The 18,556-nt window shown below is 40.8% G+C and overlaps 1 protein-coding gene across 1 annotated transcript in view; it reads left to right on the top strand.

The window, feature by feature from the left end:
• The first annotated feature begins 8,246 nt into the window (after window positions 1-8,246).
• The window catches only part of AOPEP (aminopeptidase O (putative)), a 324,231-nt gene continuing 313,921 nt past the window's right edge, over window positions 8,247-18,556 (top strand). The window contains exon 1 of the mRNA XM_081103533.1: window positions 8,247-8,289. The gene's annotated coding sequence lies outside the window, so the exon portion shown is untranslated. The remainder of the gene's footprint in view (window positions 8,290-18,556) is intronic.

Genomic DNA, 18,556 nt, shown 5'->3' on the forward strand with positions numbered 1-18,556 from the left:
TTTGCTATGAACTGAATTGTGTCTCCGGGCAAACTCATATGTTAGTGCCCTAACCCCCAATGTAATGATATTTGGAAACGGAGCCTTTAGATCAGTGATGGCGAACCTTTTGAGCGTGTCAGCATTTTGAAAAACCCTAACTTAACTCTGGTGCCATGTCACATATGGAAATTTTTTGATATTTGCAACCATAGTAAAACAAAGATTTATATTTTTGATATTTATTTTACATATTTAAATGCCATTTAACAAAGAAAAATCAACCAAAAAAATGAGTTTGCTTGTCACCTCTGACATGCATAAGTTCACCATCACTGCTGTAGATAGTAATTAGATGAGGTCACTGGAGGTCATTGAAGTATCTGTTGAAATCTTTTGCCCTCATAATGGGATTAGTACCCTTACAAGAAAAGAGAGACCAGAGCTCTCTCTTTTTCTTTCTCTTTCTGCCATATGAACACAGAGTGAGAAAGCAGCTGTCTGCAGGCCAGAAAGAGAGTCCTCACCAGGAACAGACTTTGTTGGCAACTTGATCTTGGATTTCCCAGCCTCCAGAACTGTGAGAAACAAATACTTGCTGCTTAAACCACCTGGTCTATGGCATTTTGTCATAGCAGCTGGAATATGCCAAAACATCTGTGCATTTACTAACTACAGAGCCAAGTAACATGATTAAATTTCCTTTTGTTTATTCATTTTTTAGAATTAAGATTTTTCTTGTGTTTTTTTTTTTACGTGCATATCTTTAATTATTTGCATACATTTCATTACAGTGTAACTCAAAGTATGACCGCACAGACCAACAGTATCGAAATCACCCAGGAAGTTATTATATTATAAATGTTGGACCAATTGAATATCCATATTCATAAAAAGAAGAATTCCAAATTTCAATCCATACCTCCCACCCTTTACAAAAATTAACTTCAAATATATCTTAGACTTAAATAGAAAGCCTAAAACAATAAAGCTTCCAGAAGGCATTGGCTAAAATCTCTTTGACCAGACAAAGATTGCTTAGATACAACCTCAACAGCGTGATCTATAAGCAAAATAAAATTGATAAATTGGACTTTACCAAAATTAAGAACTTATGCGGTTTGAAAAATACTTTAAAATAATGAAAAGACAAGTCACATACTGGAGAAATATTTTTATAGCAAATATATGATAAAGACATATACAGAATATATAAAGAATTCTCAAAACTAAGTAATAAGAAGATAATCCAATAGAAAAGGGGCAAAATATTTCATCAGATACTTTCATCAGATACTTTAATAAAGAAGCTATATGGGTATCAAGTAAGCACATGAAAAGATGCTTGATATCACTAGTCATTAGGAAGATGCAAGTTAAAATTATAACATGATACCTCTACAAATTTACTAAAATCACTAGAATGAAAAAGACTGACCATGCAAAACATTGGCAAGAATGGGGAGAAACTGGAACTCATGCACTGTTGGTGAGCATTTAAAATGGCACAACCACACTGGGGAACAGTTTAGCAATTCATTAAAAAGTTAAACATGATACAGCCATTCCCAAGAGCAAAGAAAGCCTATGTCACAGAAAGACTTGTATTTGAATGCTTATAACAGCCGTATTTATAACTAGACGCCTGGTGCACAAAATTTGTGCACTATGGTGTGTGTGTGTGTGGGGGGGGGCGGTGGTCCCTCAGCCCGGCCTGTGTGTGCCCTCTCACAGTCTGGGGGCCCTCGGGGAATATCCAACGGCTTAGGCCCGCTCCCGCATTGAGCGTCTGCCCCGTGGTGGTCAGTGCACATCATAGCGACCGGTTGTTCCACCATTTGGTCGATTTGCATATTAGCCTTTTATTATATAGGATAGCCCCAAACTGCAAGTAACCCAAATATCCATCAATAGGTGAACAGATAAACAGAGTGTGGTATATCCATACAATAGACTTCACTTAGCAATAAAAAAGAATGAACTACTGATGTACATTACCACATGGATGAATATCAAAATAATCATGTTGTCAAAGAAGCTATATTAAAATGAATACAACCCAGCTAGTGTGGCTCAGTGGTTGAGCATCGGCCTATGAATCAGAAGTTCACGGTTTGATTTCCAGTCAGGGCACATGCCCAGGTTGCAGGTTGGATCTGCAGTAGCGGGGCATGCAGGAGGCAGCCGATCAATGATTCTTTCTCATCATTGATGCTTTCTCTCCCACTCCCTCCCTCTCTGAAAGAAATACAAATATGTTTTAAAAAAGGAATACATATTGTAGGATTCCATTTATATAGAATTCTAGAAAATGCAGCCTAATCTATAGGGACAGAAAAAGGTTAGTGGTTGCCTAGGATGGGGAAGAGTGAGAAAGAAGGATTCCAAAGGAACAAGAAAAAAGTTTCTGGAGTGATGTTAAGATGCCACAAATGTACTAGTATATATTGCAGAAATTATTCTATTTTATACTTTATGTGCAGCACATTGTATGTCAATTATCCCTTGATAAAGCTGTTAAAATAGTGGCTGGTAAGCATATTATTTTGAGGGTTGAGGGGAAATGTAGAGAGCGCTTCTCTTAGGCAGCTTCAGAGCGGAGGGGAGATTGCTTTTGTAACTATTGAAAGCATGATGGCATTGTCAAGAAACAAAATACCAAACCTAGTTTATGGAAATGTTAGTCACTGATTTATTTAGTCTACAACAATACAAAAATTGCAGATTTGCATCAAATCCTATATAATAAAGAGCTCATATGCTAATTAGACCGAACAGCAGAATGATCGTCCGGACGACCTTCCAGATGAAGCTGAGGCTGCGAGGGGCTGTGAGGGCCAAGCCCCTTGCACAAATTTTGTGCATCGGGCCTCCAGTAGAAAAATAACGCTGCAAGTTGTGTATGTGTTGAGTTGGTGGTGACGGTCTTGCTGTCTACCTAGCTCCTGTCCCACTTCTCCTTTTATATTGATTTGTTGGTGCCTATTGTTACCTATACAGTTTTTCATTGCACATTGCACAGTTATTCATTCTTCTTCAGCTGTTTTGAAATTGGAACCATCATTGCTTATCATTTTTTCTTGGAAATGCTGATTCATTGGCTGTGATGTCAACAGGATTCTTCCCTGCAATCTCTCAATGCTTCTACCTCTCAAGCATCTTCATGAATCGTCTCTGCCTCTGTTCTACCATTATCACGTGATCCAAATGATTTGGGATATCTAGGAGAGCTTGGATAGATGGGCTTTGAACCACTGAGCCCGTGACTTTGTGCCTGCCTCCCACCCTCCTTTCATGCCATACTTCTATTGTGATACCAGAACACCTAGTTTAACCCTAGGTTTGCTGCAATATAAAGAAAGTGATTTCAGAAAAATTCTCCCCAGAATGCTTGCAAGTGATCCAGATGTTCATGGGACACTAACTTCCAAAAGACCCTCTTACACTTCTCAGGGAGATCACTTCATAAGTTATATAAATGTCTCATCTCTATGTTGTATACCTAAAACTACTATAATATTGTATGTCAACATGTAATTGAAAAATAAATGTAAAAAAAATACAAAGACTCTCTTACCTGGTACTATTGATATTTGGGGATAGTTTTAGGTGACAAAAGTTGTCTTCCACTTCTAAGTCCCTCAAAAACACTACCCACTATTCAGAGAATTCCAATGAGTTGACCTCCTTGGCTTGCATGTCACCTCCTCCGAACTAGGACCTCAGCACACTAGGAATGGTGGCACTATGCCGGGACATTCTAGAGTTCCCTGTGCTCACACATAGACAGAATTATACAAATGCTATTCCTAATGAAAGCCGTGGGCTTGTTTTCACAAAGGTCAGACATCCGTGGAAATTGTGGACTGGATTAGTCAAAGTGTCTTCAATCAGCTGTGAAGTAAACTCTACTCCTTCTGGGAGTTGGCGTGACTAAAGCCAAGTCATCTGCCATTTCCTCTTAGGACAGCTAAAGCCACCTTCACTGTGGCTAGAAAAGAAAAGTAGATTTGCAAACCTTATGAAAGATTCCTGTTGGATTGGACTTATACTTTTAGAAAAGCCATGAGACCTAAATCATTTTTAAAGATTAGAGTTCATGCTCAAAATATAATTTGAGACATAAAGTCTACCCATGACAAGTTTGCCAATATGTGGCCTTTTAAGAGGAAAATATGAAGTAAAAGATGGTGACATTATTTATGACTGTAGCTAGCTAGCAATTTGGCAAGCTTTATTTCATATCTCGATAAGTCATCCAAACACTGAATAGCATTTGTATTCAACTGAGATAGAACTACAATTAATAAGGCAATGTCATCCAATAGTTGTATATTATTATTTCTTAATAGCATGACATTACTTTCCCTGGTGGAGACATTTAATATCTTGGAATCAGAGTGAAGAGTAATATATTAGGAAATAAGTGCTATTGTTCTATCATAATCCTGTACAGGGCCACCTACCTACAAAACTGTCATCTTTCTCTTTCCATCACTTATTTATTCATTTCCCTCTTTAAAGCTGTCCCCTTTTTTCCAAAGTAATGGCCTGAATTGGTGTCATAAATGGCTCCTCTGCACCCACGGGTGTAGAGCCATGTAACCATGCTCATTAGTTGATCTTATAATAAGAAAATTTTTTGGAAATTCTCCAACTGCTATGAAGAGATACAGTAGACTACTGGCTAAGAGCTGTCTTAGTTTGGGTTCTCCCAAAAGCAGACCCTGAGACAAAGGTTTAGGTGTAAGTAATTTATATAAAAGTTGATCCCAGGAAGCACTGAGCGAGAGTTAGGGAGGGGAGCTGGGGAAGGGAGGAAAGCCAATAAAGGATAAATTAATGGTCAGGTTACCTCTGTGGGCAGCTGAGTCTCGTTTCTGCTGGGCACCGTCTGACTTTGTGGAGCATAACTCAGAATCTGAGTCAGGGGCGAAGAGGCTGGGCTGTTTCCCAATTCCTGTCCTTATGACGGAGTGTCACGTCTTTGAGGTTACATCCCTGTGCACAGGTCAAGTGGATGCCAGTGGCCGGTGAAGGCCCACACAGCGATCTGCAGGAAGCCTGTAGCCACGTTGAGAAACCATCTGCAGGTGACCTCCCCGGTGGGCCAAGGGGATATGGGAGGAACACTGACCATGTCTGTTACAAGAACTCTGCTCAGATTTGGTTTAGACCCTTGCTCTGAAACTCTCTAGTTGTTTGGTCTTGGACAAGTTAGTTAATCCTTCTAAACCTCAATTTCTTCCTCCGGAACAATAATAATGGTACACACTTAGAGGCAGGTCCAGACCCAGAGGTGTTAGGAAGAAGTGCTTAAGGACTTGTCTAGAAGGGCCATTTCTGTAGTAAACACGCTATTCTTTTTGTCTTACAAGAATGCATGTTTGTGTGGGATGGCTGATGGGAAATACAGGGTTGCCAAACTTCCCGCAAGCCAGCTCCATGAGGCTGCCATTGTACTTACCGTACAGAACTGCTGTAAAGATAAAATGGCTGTGAGGCAAATGTAATTGTGTCATTCCCCTGCTTAAAATTCTTCAATGGTTTCTCACTGCTCTCAGGAAAAAGACCATCTTCCACCCCACCACCCACTTAATAGGAAAATGCATTTTATTTTATGTGTTTTTCTTTTTCATTGAATTTACTGGGGTGACAGCTATACTAATAAAAGGGTAGTATGCTAATTAGACTGGACGTATTCTGGATGACCATTCGGATGTCCTTCTGGACAAAGCCGTGGCTCAGGCAAGCCATGGATGGCAGTGCTGCTGCCCAGGGCTGGCCCGAGGCTCAGGAAAGCTGGGGATGGCAGCTGCGAGTTCAGGCAAGCTGGGGGTGGTGGCTGCCCAGTCGCCCAAGGCTCAGTTAGGGGGTGATCAGGCTGGCAGGGGAGCAGTTAGGGGGCAATCAGGCCAGCAGGGGAGCTGTTAGGGGCATCAGGCTGGCAGGCAGAGGCGGTTAGGGGTAATCAGGCAGGCAGGTAGGCAAGTGGTTAGGACCCAGCGGTCCTGGAATGCGAGAGGGATGTCTGACTGCCAGTTTGTGTATGTGCTCCATGTGACTGATGTAGGTGCTTATGTAGGTGGGTTCTGACTTATGGCTAAAATCACGTTATGTCATGCCATAGGAACGGATCTCTGATGTAACCTGAGGACCTATTCTGTGTGTGTGTGTATGTGTGTGTGTGTGTGTGTGTGTGTGTGTATATATATATATATATTAGAGGCCCAATGCATGAAATTTGTGCAAGAGTAGGCCTTCCTTCCCCCGGTTGCCGGCACCCAGGACCTGGGCTTCCCTCACAGCCCTGGCTTCGTCCGGAAGGTCATCTGGAAGGACATCTGGTTCATTAGTGTATTACCCTTTTATTATTATAGATGATTAGAACTTTGAGGAATGTTCATGTTGTCCCACATGCAACTTTATCATAGGGCTCCTTTGTCTTAAAAGGCTAAACATATGTATGCTATGCAGATTGTTTTGAGCTAAAGGCAACTGATGCCATGCAGGCTCAAGAGAAACTTCTGCCTGCCCTTCACTACCTAGAAGAGTTTGAATTAGGGACTTGCCAAGAGATGATCAGAGAAAACACTTTTTGACCTAACTATATGGCAGGGAAAACTACTAATGACCGAATATCTGCTTTTCTTTATTGTCCTGCAGTAACCTTCCTCGCCCCTCTGAAGCCTCAAGGTGACCCTTAGCTCAGAATGTCATATATATGTAATTTCCCCTTTCTCTCTATGAATCTCTCATGTATATGGGGTCTTTGACTCTCTCACGTATGTGGGGTTCCCATACATATGTATGTAATTAAATTTGGTCATTTTTCTCTTATTAATCTGTCTCATGTAAATTCAATGGTTAGAACAGCGGAAAGAACCTTGAGAGTAGAAGCAAGTTTCTTCTTCACCCACAGCAACTTAAAAGAGACTTAATTTCGTGAGAAACAACATCAAAATATCCCAAAACAGTAGTCTTGATAGATCTCCATGGTGTAATTAATTATATTCGTTTTCTGGCAGCAGTAGTAAATTAGCACTTACTGTAATTTTTTGTGCTGTGGTCATTCTTACTTCCACCAAACGTCACAGCTATACATAACCAAGGGGTATGCAGGCAATTTAAGTTGGGGTCTCATCTGGTAATCTGCAGATTTTTATTAAGCTTTTCCAAGGATGCAGAAGAGGAAGTAGATATTCAGAGGAAGTAGATCTAGAAAAAGAGAAAAGAATGAAGCAGAAATGCTTGAAAACAAGAGAGGGGAGAAGAGAGATTCTGCAGGGTTCCCATAGTTCCTCTGACCCCACTGCCTCCCTGCCGTTGGATTATGTGAGTCAGTACTATATTTTTATAACAAATTCCCTTAAACACTTGAAACCAGATTTCCTGCAACTACAACCATCCAGCCAGTGGTAACCTCTGTTAGGAGACAAGAGATCAGTGTTTATCCACCCTTTTATGGAAGTGTTTATATTTTAAGTGGGATTTAAAATCAGAATCCTTAAAATATTGCTCTTATTGGCAGTGATAGAATTAGAAAAATCCAGTGACTTTTGAAAGACCTTCTGCCAAGTTGAATCCCACGGATGCTTAGGAACATATAACTTCTCTCTAGAATGGAACAAATAGCAAGTTTTTGCTACTGCTTGTAGATTCTTCTCTTATTTTCTGTTCCCTCAGATCTTTATGGAGCTGGCTTCTTCTCTCCTCATGGGCCTTTTCAGAGGGGACTTCCTTGGCATCTCAAACTAAAGGGGCACCCTCTCTCCTTTAGTTTTGCAGCAACTTATTTGTCTTCACACTATCATCTCTAGAGGGCATACGCATCTGTTGCGAGATGTTTGCTTTCTCAACTAGAAAGTCATCCCCATTTAGTTGGGCACAGTGTCTGTTCCGTTCACCGCTGAATGCCAGATTCTGCACCAGGGCTTGCCTGGCAGAGGTGGAGTTAAAAAACAACAACAACAACAAAACAAAAACAAAACAAAACCACGGAATAAAAAGTGCACTTTTGTATTTCACTAACTTGTTTTTTCTTATGTAACTAGATTTTGCAATTAGGAGTAGTTTGTCGGGTAGCAGGGCAACCCTAGGAAAAACCAATCCCCGCCCAGCTGTTCGCGTGGTCCCGGTCCGCGCCTGCGCAGACTCCTCCGCCCGCAGCCCGGATCCGCTCTACCCGGGGGGCGGGGCGGGCCAGCTGAGGCCGGGCGCGCGTGGATGACGTCACCGGCGCGTGCCCCGTAGCCCGTAGTAACCCCGAGTCTGTGGAAGTGGAGACCCTTGGGCAGGCAGCTGAGACAGGTAACCCGCGCGCTCCCGTTTGGGTCCACGGTTCCTGCGTCTCCCGCGCGGGGATGGCGGCGGGGGCCGTCGCATCCCGTGGTGAAGGCGACCAGGAGCCCGCCCTGCTCTGTCTTTCTTGGGTGTCGGGGTCCCCATTCTCTCTCATTCGCCCCAGGCGCCTAGAGGCTGAGCCGGTCCTGGGGACCGGGATGAGCGGCCAGTCCTGTCCAGCTCCGCTCTCAGGAGGTGATGGGCTCCGGCTCTCCCGCCGGCACACACCCTCCCTCAGCCCGCAGCTGCCGCCTCCGTCCTCGCGCCTCCAGGCCCGTCTCACCCAGCCCCTCCGCCCCCAGCCCGCAGGGTGCACCTCCAGCCTTGCCTTGTCGAAGGAGGCGGAACCGTGTCCGATCCCGTTCATCTCCGCCTGCAGCCACGGCCACACCGTGCCCGCCCCAGGGTGCCACGTTTTGAGTGTTGTTGTGCCTAGAGCGTCCGTTCGCTGTCAGGGTGGCCCTGTGCTCAGTAAAGCAGCTGTTTGTTGGGTCAAGGGCGGCGCAGCCATGTGAGAACCTGCCCTGATAGCAAATGACCCACCTGGGAGTCAATCACCTGTTGAGATGGATGTCACAGTGTTAGCATTTCATTAACAGATGCTCCTGGTTCCTGGGTTTCTTTTTGGTTTCCAAGCAAAGATAACCACTGTTGCAAAGGCAACCCATCAAAATAAATAAAGAGAACCCCAGGAGGAATGTGTGGACCGCAAAACAAACAAAACCCAACAGTGCATATTCATATTGTTGCTAGAGGAATATGGGCTATTACAAAACCAACCAGAAAAGATATGGGAGGAGAAGGATTCTGAAACCTTTTATCTCATTGGTGGCCTGTATTTTCTTGTACTTGTAGTATGTTCCATTTTTTAATAGGGCATATTGTACTTCATATAATTCTGGGAAGCCTACCAAGTGACTTGCTAGTTGATACGTTTTGGTTGTTATTCTTGGGGGACAAAAAAGAATAAGTTTAGAGAATAATAGTAGTCACTCATTGTTGACTGCCTGCTGCTATATTCCACTGTGTTCAACACTTTGCATGCGTGTTCTCCTTTGCTCACATTGGGAGCTAGGAATTATTATCCTCAATTTACGGAGAAGGAAACTGAGACTCAGTTATGTGAAAAACTTGCCAAACATTCATAGTAACTAAATGGTGGACCCAAGCTTTAAGTTCAGGTTTCCTTTCTAATACCTTTAGTATTAAGTTCTCATACCTGGAATTCAAACCTGGAAAACTTAATTTATGATCCTTCTACACACATACATGCACGCACACATGCACACAGACCATCCTTAAGAATGAGCTAAATGGCAAATAAGATTGCTCAGTCTAACCCTTTTGTTTGGCGCCTTCAGGGAATGAGTAACTATAGATAGTTGAAAGTTTTACCCCTTTAGAAATGAAAATTATACTTTTACTGTTTTGGATAGAGAAATTTCTATTGTTCTAAACCAGTGGTCAGCAAACTGTGGCTCGCGAGCCACATGCAGCTCTTTGGCCCCTTGAGTGTGGCCACGAAGTTTCAATCGCACTGTACGTGCGCGCCCGCATGTGGTATTTTGTGGAAGAGACACACTCAAGGGGCCGCAGTTTGCCGACCACTGTACTAAACAATTCCTTCTTAAACACTAAGTATACTAAACATTTTAATTTTCCCTATCTCAGAGCAGTCATTATGAATGCCACTTACTGTGTATTATGATGATTTCCTCAAACCTTTTATTATATTTGACTCACAAATTGTTTTGTATTTTGAGTTTGCCTGTATTTTATGTTGTTCATCCTAATGTCAACAAGAGATAGTAAGCATTGTAATTAAAAGCAGGAACTGGGGAACCACACTTCTAGGATTCAAGTCCTAGCTCAACCAAGTATATAGCAAGATAGTGGGCCAGGTCAAAGTAGTTGACCCCTCTATACCTCAGTTTCTTTACTTGTGGAATAGGAATAGTGATACTTTTCTCACAAATTGTTGTGAGGATAAAATGAGTTAGTATATGTAAAGAGCTTAGAATAAACCAGGCTTATTGTAAGAGCCATATAAGTGTTTGCTAATACAGGGTGGGGTATTAGCAAATACAGTTGTGAGTATGCAAAACAGTTTATTCTTATATTATTACTTATGGATTATTGTATTTTTTCCATACAAAAAACTGTAAACATACTTTTGCCCCACTCTGTTATTATTTGTCTAGTTTTGACCGTAAGTTCTTTGAATATTGCATTCTACCTCTTTGGAAATTGTTATTCCTTGAGTGATAGTTGATATATTGTAATTACCAGTTTACTAGAGAATTAAATAATCCTAACTTGAATCCCTTACCCTAAGCCGTTTTAGGAAAATATTAATTTTTTAAGTTCACGTTTATTGTTTTTGTACTGCAGTAAGACTTTTTCTTGGGTGTTTTGAGTAAATATCCAAATATATTACTTTATTATATGTATCAAAATAATGGACTTTTGATTTCTGTTTTGAATTTGGGTTATATTTCCATGGTTTAAATTATGGTTTACCAGTACATGAAACCCTCTCTACTTTTGAATTGAATGTCACTTGTTTACATATACATTTGTGGTGCCCTGCACAGGTGTACTTTTGTACTCATGTTATCATGATCCTATCTGGATAAGTACCTCTTTATGAACCCTCCATTATGCATAGGCCATTCATAAAGGTATCTCTTCAGTATAGTTCTCTTTCTCTTTCTCTTCAAGGAGCCAAAAAAAAAGGATGTTATCAACAAAGTGAAATAATATTCCTTATGAAATTTGCAAAGTATGTACCCATTTCAGGAGTGTATTTTAAACTAAGGCCAGCTAGGAGTTAATACTGACTCATTTGGTGTCCATAGTTAGGAACTTGAGAGTAAGTGATCTGTCCTTTATTTTAAGACCATTAAGGCTGATACTCATGCTAAAACTTCCTGTATATATAGGCTATATATTTTTTTAAAGTATTTTTTATTGATTTCAGAGAGGAAGGGAGAGGGGGAGAGAGATAGAAACATCAATGATGAGAGAAAATCATTGATTGGCTGCCTCCCGCATGCCCCCTACTGGGGCTCGAGCCTGCAACCTGGGCATGTGCCCTGACCAGAATCGAATCCTGACTTCCTGGTGGTTCATAGATCGATGCTCAACCACTGAGCCATGCTGGCCAGTCATATTTCAACCATTTTTAAGTGTGCAGTTCACTGGCATTAAGCACATTCATAATGTTGCTTAAGTATCACTATCTTCCACTTCCAAATTTTTTAATTATCCCAAGCAGACACTCTGTAACCATCTATCTATAATAATAAAAGCATAATATGCTAATTAGACCAGACAACCTTTTAGACCAGGGGTGGGCAAACTTTTTGACTCGAGGGCCACAATGGGTTCTTAAACTGGACCGGAGGGCCGGAACAAAAGCATGGATGGAGTGTTTGTGTGAACTAATATAAATTCAAAGTAAACATCATTACATTAAAAGGGTACGGTCTTTTTTTTTTTTTTTTTTTAGTTTTAGTCATTTCAAATGGGCCGGATTCGGCCCGCTGGCTGTAGTTTGCCCATGGCTGTTTTAGACGAAGCTGGGGCTGTGGCGGAAGCTTGGGTCCTGTGTGCCTGTTGGCGGCCAGAGGGAAGCCTGGGTTCTGGGTGCCAGAGGGAAGCCGGTGCCAGCAGCCGGGGGAAGAAAGGCCTACTCTTGCATGAATTTCATGCATCGGGCCTCTAGTTAAATAATAAATCCCCATTCCCCCCACCTCCTCCACGCTCTAGCCCCTGTTAACCTGTGTTCTACTTTCTGTCCCCAGATTTCTCTATTTTAGGTACCTCATATAGGTGGAATCATGCACTATCCTTTTGTGTCTGGTTTATTTCACTTAGCATGTTTTCAAGGTTCATCCATGTTGTAGCATGTATCAGAATTTTATTTCTTTTTATGGCTCAATAATATTCTATTGTATATGTATACCATAAGATATTTTTTGATGCATATTGAATTATGCTTTTTAAAATTTTCCTTTATTTATTTTTAAATTTATTTAAACTAAAAATTAAAAAGCAACATTTTACCCATTTATTCTAGCCCCCTTCACCTGCCACTGGTTGCCATCAATCTATGAGCTTGCTTTTTTTTCTTTTTTAAATTATTTTTTGGTTCCACATATAAGAGAGACCATATGGTATAAGCCTTTCTCTGTCTTATTTCGCTTAGCATAATTCCCTTGAGGTCCATCCATGTTGTTGCAAATGGCAATATTTCCTGTTCTTTGGATAAATATACACAAGTGGAATTGCTAGATCAAATGGTAGTTGTATTTTTAATTTTATGAGGACCCTCCATACTATTTTCCATAGTGGCTGCACCAACAGTGCCCAAGGTTCCCTTTTCTCCACATCCTCAGCAGCACCTATTATTTCTAGTCTTTTGATATTAATCATCCTAACAGGTGTGAGGTGATAGTTCACTGTGGCTTTGATTTGCATTTCCCCTGATAATTAGTGATTTGGGGCATCTTTTCATGTACCTGGTGACAATCTATATGTCTTCTTTGGAAAAATATTTATTGAGACCTGCCCATTTTTAACCAGAATTTTTGCTTTTGATTTGTATGTGTTCTTCATATATTTTGGAGATTAAATCCTTCTCAGATATATGATTTGCAAATATTTTATCCCATTCAATAGGTTGCTTTTTTATTTTGTTGATTGTTGTTGGTTGTTTTTTTTTTTTTTTTTTTTTTTTGGCTGTGCAGAAGCTTTTTAGTTTGAGTAGTCCCACTTGTTTGTTTTTGCTTTTGTTGCTTTTGGTGTCAGTTTTAAAAAATTATGGCCTAGGCCTGTGCCAGGGAGTTGACCACATATGTTTTCTTCTAGGAGTTTCATGGTTTCTTCAGGTCTTATGTTAAAGTCTTTATTTTGAATACATTTTTGTATGAGTAAAATAGGGGTCCATTTTCGTCCTTTTGCTTGTGGCTGTCCAGTTTTCACAGCATCATTTATTGAAGAGACTGACCTTTCCCCATATATAGTCTTGACTCCTTTGTCATAAGTTAATTGGCTATATACAGGGTGTCCCAAAAATGTATACACACTTTGAATAATTTAAAGGCAGTATTTATTAAAATAGATTTCATTTTCAAAATGCAATAGAATCTACAGAAATGGGGTATATACATTTTGGGGGGGGCACTCTGTATATGTGGGTTTATTGCTGGGCTCTCTATTCTGTTCCATGCATCTATATGTCTGTTTTTGTGTGATTTATGACTCTTTATACTTCTCATTACATGTGGTATGAATTTAACACTTGGTGATTTGATTTGACTGTGAGCCACTGGAGGATAGGAATGGAAATATCAACTGGAATAACGTTGTTATTGAAGTATGAACAAAATGCCTTTCTCCCCCTCACTCTCTCTCCCTCCCCCTCTCTGTAAAACCAGTAAAAACATATCCTCCTGTGAGGTTTTGTTAAAGATTGGGATTTGAACCCATGCTGTGTGGCTCCAGAGCTGGTTTACCCTAAATTCTGAGTTGACCCTTAGACCAGTATCAGCTTTGCAATGTAGATTGTTTTGCCTCCCACATTCTTCCTCTGTCCTCTCCTTTCACATGATCTTTGAAACAGAACGTTACTTCTTGGTAGGCAATGGAAGAGCAACTGAACCCAAGCTGTCAAAAGGGCTACAGGTGCCTCTCGTTTGATTGGGGTTGATATTGCATATTAGATCCAGGCTGCATTTTCACAGCTTAGTTCATATCACCTTTCTCTGAGAGCCTCATCTTTGAAAAACAGATCCTGAAACTTTTTATGATCTCATATTGCATATATGTTGTGTGGGTGTTTGACTTTTAGAATATTGTATGTTTCCCACACTACTGTTCTGTGGATAGAAAGAGCTTTTTGTTCATGATGTTGTTATTGACTGTCACAATAGTTTATGGCACACTCACTTTGTCGTTACATTACTCTGTGTTGTTTGATTTCCAAAGAAATTATTTTGAAATCAATTTCATTGTGATTTTCCCTGGCTTTTTTTTTTTTTTCCTTACATTTTATTTTTTTTTGACACTTGCAACTGAAGGTTTAATTTTTGAAACTGATGGGAATAAGGATATGCTTGATACATTTTGGCAGCAAAGGAGACATATCTGCCTCTTTCGGCATCAATAGTATCTTGTGTATGTAGCAAGTTTGGTGCGTATTTGAAGGCATGAACTGTTTGAACAATGTCTGGTAGAAATAGAGCTATAGAATGAATGCTACGTTTGAAAGGATCCTTTGATATATCTCTTTTACTCTTCATGCAGCATTTGGGAGTCTAAAGCCTGGGATGATTAAATGATTTGCCGATATACATACGGTGTTATAATTTTTTTTTTTTTTTTACAAAAAGAATACCAGTGTTCTGTTCTTTTGAATCATACCTCATATTTGTGTAGCATCCTTATTTTTAAGAGTGGACTCTCAAGTTGTTTTACTCATATGTACTCAATTATCATTCTTCTTATAATGGTATGTTCTGGGTGAGAGATAATGACCTGAATTAGATAGGTTGCAGAGAGAATGACCTGATATGGTGGATCCAAGAGATAGTGTAAATTGATAGGACTTTGCAGTTGTTTATGTGTAGGTGAAGGTAAGAAACCTGGGATGCTCCCCAGGCTTCTACCTTGGGTAACTGGGTAGGTGGTCCTGTCATTCACTAGGAAAACTTAGGAGCGACCAGAGCAGGATATGAATTTAAAATGGACAGAGCGTGGATTGCATAGACAAGTGAGACAGATTGAAGGTAGAGCGACAGGACACACCAGCATCTAAGAAGTGGGAAAAGGAAGGGCTAAAGAGGTGGGAAGGCAGAGAGGTGGTCATGGTATTACAAATACCAAAAGAGGAGAGAATTTTAAGGAGGGCATGGTAATTTGTGTTACTGCTCCAAAAATAAGGCTGAAAGAACCCAATGAAGAATGGGTTCTAACAGAGCATTAAGAAAATATTATCCGCAGGTACAGGTTGATCTAGGTTTTGTTTTATCACAGGTGTTGTCATTACAAAATGGGAAGTAAGTGGGTGGCATTACAAGCCTTGATATTTTTACTTGCTTCTCATACAAATTATTTTATGGGAGCTGATTTATTTGGGATAGCATAAAAACCAGCTTTTATCAAGGAATACCCTGTGATAGCTATATTCCCTATTGGTGATTAGCAATGATATTTTGTAATGTTACTTCTGTACTTAAGTATGAGGATTTTTAAGAAAAAGATTAATTTATTACCTCAATAAGGAATGATAGCCAGTGTTTCATATAGACCTGATTTGTTTTGGTGTTTAGGATCTAGCACCTCAAAGGAGAAATGGGTTGCTTTTTCCAGCCATGAAAACGGACATTCATACTAAATATGAAAATGAGTCAGAAGACAGTATTTTGTCAAAGAAGCTGCACTTTATAAAGCAGCAGCAGCAGCAGCACTTTCCATGTCTGACTCTCTAGTGGTAGGTGACACTAAGCTATCTGCGTGCTCAGTCTGCAACCGCGCTCAGTACCTGACAAACCTGATTCTGCAGTGGTCACATTGGGCCAATGGATGCCCAAGGACCTGGACTATCATTTGTAACAAATCTCTTTGATTCGGAACATGGCTTAACATATTTGCTAATAAAGAGAGAGCTTTAGGTTCTGGAAATATAGTACATGTAGTGTTTAGTCATTTTCTTACAATAATTTCAAAAAGTCATACGTTTTATACTACATGGTAAATTATTAATGTTATGCAGTATTTGCAACATTTAACCAGTTTATGAATAACAATTTCAAAACATCCTTCCCTATTGGTGTAGTTCTGTATTCATTTTTCAGGTTTATACTTTTTTCTTCAGCATATAGCAAAGTCTCAAAGTAAATAAATTGTTTAACCTTACCTTTAAAGCTTTCTAAATAACATGGACCCCCCCCCCCCCGAATTGTCAGTTATATTCAACTAGTGGCCCGGTGCACGAAATTCGTGCACATTAAAAGGCGATTAATTAGAGGAAATATTTTAATATTGCTATTTGCCCTTTCTTTATAATAGAAATGTCAGAGATGAAAGAAAATTAGTAAAATGTATATGAAAATCTTCCTCCTGTCAGAGTCTGGGGTGCACCATGGGACCAGAGTCAAGTCCCCGCCCACCCACGTGCGCTTCAAAATCGCGCGAGGCCCAGACCCAGCCGCCCCCCCCCCCCCCCCATTAGGCTAGATCCAGACCCGGCTGGTCCCACCCTTGTCAAGCCCTGCCTGGCAAGGGGATGGGGGGGGGGGCGGGTGCAGCCTCAGGTCCCCTATCAAGCCTTGCCAGGTGGGGGGGTGTGGCCTGAGGTTCCCCATCAAGCCTTGCTGGGTGGGGGGGGGGGTGTGCGGCCTGAGGTCCCCTGTCAAACCTGCCAGGTAGGGGGCACAGCCTGAGGTCCCCCGGCCTGGCACTACGGTGGGGGGGCACAGCCTGAGTTCCCCTGTCAAGCCCCACGGGGGTAGGGGGAAGAGGGCGCAGCCTCAGGTAACCTGCTGATTGCTCATTAAGGCTTGTTATGGGAACTCGGCCTCCGCTGTGGGTGTAGCCATCTTGTGTTATGGACACTCCCCCTTCACTGTGGGCGCCACCAGCTTTGTGGTGGAGTGCCGGTCAATTTGCATATCCCCTCTTTATTACATAGGAAGTTATTTATTTATAATCCTCACCTGAGGACATACTTTCTTTGATTTGAGAGAGAGAGAGAGAGAGAAAGAGATGGAGGGAGGGGGAGAAACATTGATCGTTAATGCGAGAGTGAAACATTGATCGGTTACTTCCTGCACGCACCCCAATCTGGAATCAAACCCAAAATCTGGGCATGTGCGCTGACAAGGAATCCAACCTGCGACCAACTGAGCCATACTGGCCAGGGCTATATGTTCAAATTTAAAATATAATGGAGCTCTGGAAGATCTTCTAAAGATATTTAAGCTATATTAAGATTGCCCAAGGAAGTCATTTTGACTGTTTTTTAATTTCAGTTAGAAAAACAATTATGTATATAAGGACACAATGTCTTAGAATTTTGTGACTTTTTTTACAACATATGAATGCGTTTATTAATAATTGTAGTTACCTCCCCCTCCTTCATTTCCGGTATATATATATGTGTTATACCTATATTGCCCAAAAGCAGTCATTTTGACTGCTTGGGGGGGGGGGGGGGAATTATGACTCTTATTATTGAATTGAGTAAATTTCTTATATGACCAGGTCGGCTCTGTATTGAAATAACAGTTTTCTTTTTTTTTTTCGATTACCGTCACATAATAACATACAAGTACATGATAAATTGTCGATACTTGATAAGTTGCAGTTGCTCAGTTAGCTAAACTAGTACTTGTTATTTGAATCTTTATGCAGTGATACTTGTTCTAATAAGTTGTTTATTGTATTTCTTTTGCGCCCTAAATTCATGAAAGAAATGTCGAATAGAAGTGAGTTATTGGAAAAGCTAAGGAACATAAGTGAAGAGTGCTCTGATATTATTCTTTCACGATGCAGTCATTTTGACTGCTTTTGGGCAATATAGGTATATACTAAATTTCTGTCTTTCTAGTGTTAAATGCCTTTTTTGGTTATGCTCCCAAATGCTTTTCAATTTCTAGGAATTTGTTGAAATCTTTTTCCTTGGGAAGGATGAACTGTATACATGTTTACTTAACTACTTAGAACATGATGCTGGGAATATAATTTAAATCTTGATGAGGTGGATTTGAAAGCCATTTATAGAGAATGATGCACCCAATTGTAGTGTATAAATTCTGGGCTTATCTGAATGGAAAAATCTGTATTTATTCCCACAAAGTACCAGAATATAAATATTGATAACTTAATGTTTTCTATATCTCTAAGAATCTTTGACTTTATCCTTGAGCTAAGTTTGCCTCTTCATGCAGTACTCCTTACTGCGTCCGTCTGCACAGCTCTAGCCCTGTTAACAGTCACCAGATAGATTGCTGACTGGTGGGCACCTGTCTTGATTTCCTGCTAAAGGAAGTGTAGTTCTCTAAGACAGGAACAGAGGGACCTCTTGCCCTTCCTAAGTATATAGTTTCCTATAGGGGACAGAAAGATCGTCCGTGCAGCGTAGCAAGTGGGGGCTGTAGGGTCAGACAGAGGCCAGGGATTGGGGAGGGACAGGAAGGGAGTTGCCAAGAAAAGACAAGTTTATCACCCA

This window comes from Myotis nattereri (genome assembly GCF_964212035.1).
Source record: "Myotis nattereri genome assembly, chromosome: 12".
In the NCBI taxonomy this organism is placed as follows: domain Eukaryota; kingdom Metazoa; phylum Chordata; class Mammalia; order Chiroptera; family Vespertilionidae; genus Myotis; species Myotis nattereri.